This window comes from Elephantulus edwardii, unplaced genomic scaffold (assembly GCF_000299155.1).
Source record: "Elephantulus edwardii isolate Elephantulus edwardi_28Jun2011 unplaced genomic scaffold, EleEdw1.0 scaffold00022, whole genome shotgun sequence".
In the NCBI taxonomy this organism is placed as follows: domain Eukaryota; kingdom Metazoa; phylum Chordata; class Mammalia; order Macroscelidea; family Macroscelididae; genus Elephantulus; species Elephantulus edwardii.
The window spans coordinates 13352307-13357655 of record NW_006399772.1 but is presented as its reverse complement, the minus strand read 5'-3'; the positions used below and the strand labels follow the sequence as shown (position 1 = coordinate 13357655).

The 5349-nt window shown below is 38.2% G+C and overlaps 1 pseudogene; it reads left to right on the top strand.

The window, feature by feature from the left end:
• Positions 1-1469: 1469 nt before the first annotated feature.
• Positions 1470-1847, top strand: LOC102869522 (annotated as a pseudogene).
• Positions 1848-5349: the final 3502 nt, after the last annotated feature.

Sequence of the window (5349 nt, the reverse complement as noted above, 5' to 3'; positions counted from 1 at the left end):
AGATGAGATGGATTTACATATTAACTGAGGCTGGGTTTGCTAGAGACAGTGAGACTGGCTCAGCATAGGACAGGGTTCAGAGCTATTGTACATTGGGTCATGACTCAATGGCATATTATGACTGCATTTTTATTTTGCTTATGGTTATGAGGCTGGCTACCCAATGCAGACAGAGAGTGGGGTGGAGCTCCCTGATTAAAATAAGCTTGGAAGGAGGAGTGGCATCCACTTCCATAATAGTTTGCCTCCGGAAACCCTATGAACCTGGAGAGAGGATGAAAGGCATGCAAGTGTCAAGAACTCTCTTTCATAGGGTCACTATAAGTTACCTGCTACTGATTTCTTGATGTTAATCCATATTGAAAGTTATAGTCTCTAATCTTCCTTGGTAAGTGTTTCAAGTTCTTTTTGCATTTCACAAGCAAGGTTCTGTCATCTCCAGAAGAAAACAAAAGACTATGTGTGCAGAGCTTATGATTTAGTATATAAATTTTTTGGGGACATATTTCAAAACCTAACACTCAGCTAAAGAAAAATATATAAAGACAAGTATGGACTTTTTTCACGGGGTCATGATATGACAATATTCTAAAGCAAAATTTAGTGTTGTAACAAGATTTTCTGTTTGGATTCATGAGACACTGGTGTAAAATATCAACAAGAATTTTAAGATAGTATTTTTTTATACTTAGGGAGCAATATTAAACAAAATACCATTACATCTTTCTCAAATATTAGCTAAGTTTCCCTAAGCACTTGCCTTTCATGAAAGTAGAAATACAATTGTATTTGTTTATTCTTTTCCAAAGCTAGTTTTTACTTCCTAGGAGTGAGATTTTTATTCTGTTCTAATATGTTGGAGACCACTCATTATTCCCTCTTATCTTTTTGTTTTTCTTCTCAACTTTTTCATGGATCAATAAATTCTTATACCTCACATTCTGAAACATCACTACCACAACCATTTTCAAAATCTTTCTCTCATCTACTAACATCATATGTTTGTTATTCTTTTTAAAGAGAATAATATATACTTTTTGTCATTTGTCTACTTTTCTTTTTTTTCAGCACATTGTAATTGAGATTCTACCAACCTCAAGCTTTAATTTAAATGACTGATTTTAACAAAAACTACTCATGTTGTTCACACTTTTTCCTTAATGGATTTTTTTTTGTCCACTTTCGGCTCATTGAACAGATCTCCTGCTGAGAACCTCTTTAAAGTACTAACAAGCAAGGATATAAGTTCAAAGCCTACGGTTCACCTAACCCAAGCCATAGTATTTTAATTTGCTATATGTGTATGTGAAAAATGGATAAGAAATAAGGAAAACTGAAAAAGAAGAGATGTCTTTGAGTTGAGTGGTCAAAAATACTGGCTAGACTAGAGTCTCAAAGGAAAAAAACAAAGTTCTCTTAGGAGAAGTGAAGCCTACTGCACTTGTGGTAGCTCCTCTCTGAGCTTCGCGATGCCGCCCAAGGAGGACAAGAAGAAGAAAGACGCCGGGAAGTCAGCAGAGAAGGACAAAGACCCAGCGAACAAATCTGGGGGTAAGGCCAAGAAGAAGAAGAGGTCCAAAGGCAAAGTTCGGGACAAGCTCAATAACCTGGTCTTGTTTGACAAAGCCACATATGACAAACTTTGTAAACTAGTTCCCAACTATAAGCTTATAACCCCAGCTGTTGTCTCAGAGAGACTGAAGATTCGGGGTTCCCTGGCCAGGGCAGCCCTTCAGGAGCTGCTAAGTAAAGGGCTTATCAAGCTGGTTTCAAAACACAGAGCTCAAGTGATTTACACCAGAAACACCAAAGGTGGCAATGCCCCAGATGCTGGAGAAGATGCATAAACAGGTTCAGCCAAACTGTACATTCTAAAAAATAAAATTTGACTCAAAAAAAAAAAAGGGTTTTATGGTCAGACATATATTTTGGAAATGCATTCAGGAATTGTTCCCTGGGAGAGGATATTTTTCTTGGAAAAGTTAAGGGCCAGTGAAAGAGAGGAAGACCCTCAACAAGATTATTGACTAGTGATTAGGCTTAAGCACAAGAGATTGTGAGGACAGTGCAGGATGAGGAGAGTTCCATACTTTAGTATTTGAGTTGGAACCAACTCAACAGCTAACTACAGCAACAGCTGACCCCAAGTGCATTTTTCTTTTTTTATTTCCTTCTTATACACCTTCTTGATATTTATTCTCCATTATATATATGTTTATATTTTTACATTTTTACTTTATTTTCTCACTCACTGCTATTGACTTAGAATTAGCTCATCACTGACAGTCTAGCAAATTTCTAAACCTATAAATTGCATGGGAAAATATTGATATTTTTCTTCCTGTGACACTACTGATATATTTGAACCACCAGTTGTGTCATCTGCATATTGTAGGTTGTTAAAGAGTCTTCCTCCAAACTTGATGCCACACTCCTTATAAAGCCCTGCATCCTGAATGATTTGTTCTGCATACAGATCGAAAAGGTATGGGGACAGGATGTATTCCTGACAAACTCCTTTCCTGGTTTTGAACCATGGAGTGTTTCCTTGCTCTGTTCTGAGGAATACTTTTTGGTCCAAATACAGGTTTATTGTAAGCACGATCAAGTGTTCTGAGATTCCCATTTTCCTCAAGGCTAGCCACAAACTGACCTCACTACTGACATTACTACTAACTAACATTATTACTGACATTACTACTCCGCAATAATTTGGAAAGGTCCCTAACTGCATACTTTCCCAGTGCAATGTGTCTCCTTATTTCCTGACTACTCATACCAAGGGTGTTAATTGTGGATACAAGGAAGATGAAGCTGATTACAGTTTCAATCACCTCTCCATCCGTCATGACACTGCCCATTGATCCAGATGTCAGATGGATCCTGGCTGAAAGTAAGAAATACCAGAAGAATGTCTATTTGTGCTTTATTGACTATGCAAATGCATTTGACTGTGTGAATCATGACAAGTTGTGGCTAACATTGAGGAAAATGGGAATCTCAAAGCACTTGATTGTGCTTTTAAGGAGGCTGTTGTATGGACAGAGCAGGTGAACTCTGCATGGTTTTGAGTTGGACAGGAAGTGTGTCAGAGATGTATTCTATCTCCATACCTGTTCAATCTGTATGCTGAGCAAATTATCCAAGAAGCTGGACTGTATGAATAGGAATGTGGCTTCACGATTGGAGGGAGACTTATCAATAACCTCCATTACGCAGATGACACAACGTTACTTGCTGAAAATGAGGAGGATTTGAAGCATTTGCTGTAGAAGATCAAGAAATGCAGCCTTTTGTGTGGACTCTGAATCAATATCAAGACAAAAAATAAATGTGGTATATAGGGACCATCAAGTCTGGAACTATGGGAAAGGCACATTCTTTATAATCATAGTGCAAGATTAATATAACAAAAAGACTGGCAAATATAATTGTGTCCTCTAGCATTATTCAAAAATGACTACAGATCCAAACATAAAACTCCCTGCTACAATTTTTAAGACTCAAACTTTCATTGTTATTGAGGCATCAGAACCAACTGAGAGTTGAGTCTCTGGCACGTTTTCAGAGATTGTAAATTGCATAAGAGGAGATGCCCATCTTTTTGCTTTGAAGTGACTGATTGATTTGAATCATAACTTTTTGAGTTGTCAGTGTGATACCTTTACCCACTTGGCCACCAGAACTCCCTGACAAAAAGGGATAGGGTAAATGAAGAAAGCTCTCTTAAAACAAGTTAGGGAAGGAGAAAAAAGATTAAGAAAGAATACTTTTTTCACAGTAATAAAAAAGTACTGCTGCTAATTCTTTTATGTGAGGAATAGAATAAACAAGTATGTCTTAGAGAAAGGACAGGCAGGGTGCTCCTTTGAGGAATAGATGGCAAACTTTGGGCATGTTGTTGGACGGACTGGTCCTTTTTAAAAGGCATCATACTTGGAAAGGTGGAGTATCAGCAAAAGAGAGGAAGACTCTTAACAACATGGACTAGCACAGAGACTGTAACAGTGGGCTTAAATATGTCTGAAAGAAAGCAGATAGGGATAAGGTAGGGGAGTATTCAGATTCAGTCTTCATAGGGTCACTGTGTATTATATTTGACTTGGCAACACCTACCAACAACAGCAGATCTACAGAAATTATGAAAGAGGTATGTTTTGGTAGCAGCTGTATCCATTTTGTCATTTCTCCATAATCACTTCATTCTAAAACAAAAACTCTGCCATCAAGTTTTAAGTGGTTCATAACTGACCCTTTGGTGGTGTTGGTTGTGCCATCGCTTCAAGTCTGAATTATAGCACCCCTGTGGAAAACCTTGGCCTATCTTGTGTCATCTTCACCATCTACAAAACACTGAAGCCCATTTCTGCAATCACTATGTAAATTCATTATGTTGAGGGCCTTCCTCTCTGCCTTGCTGACCCTCCATCTTTCCAAATATGTCATGTCTTTCCAAGAAATATTCTTTCCTGGTGTTTTTTTCTTTTTTCCCTGTTGTTTTTTACTGTTAAGTCAGAACAGACCCATAGCCGACCCTCCATTGGGTTTTCAGAGGCAATAAATCACACAGGAGGAGATTGCCTATCTTTTTCCTGAAGAGTAACCGGTGGATTTGAACCAAGAGCTTTTGAGATTGCAGTGAAAATTCTTACCACATTACTGGTCCAAGTTACTGATTTTTTGTGGGGGAGGGGGGTGAAGAAGAAGCTTTCCCTTGTGCCTAACATTTATATGCAGAAGGATGAATTAGCAGAATGACAGGTGTTGGGAAATGACAATAGGAACAGACTACTGATGGGAATCAAATTACTTAGTCCTCTGTTACATTCCATACATAAATAAAGTAAAGCAATTAATCTTTTCTTTCAGCCACCTGTAAATCTGCCAGGCACAGCATGCTCAAAGGTACTTATGAATTGCAATGAAAAGACAGGACCTAATTTATGTTCTACTCTGTAATTTTAAAGTCACCATATTTAGCTAGCATCGTCTTCTCTAGTCTATAAGGTTATCTATGAAGCAGGATGGCTTATTTTTCTATAGAATCCTTACAAAACATTTTTAAGTAGTCAGAACACTTAAACATTCACTCTTGTTGTTGTGTACTGTTGAATTGGAACTGGCCCATACCTGACCCTCCTGCGGGTTTTAGAGGCAATTAATCTCATGGGAGAAGACTGTCCATCCCCCTCTTGCAGAGCACCTGGTGGACTCGATGCATGTACCTTTGGGATTGCAGCACAGTTTCTTACCACTAGGTTACCAGAGCTCTCTATTACCCTCTACAGGTAACTAAAAAGAAAAATGGTGATGTATTTTCTTCAAAGCGACCATTGGCATCACAATGGA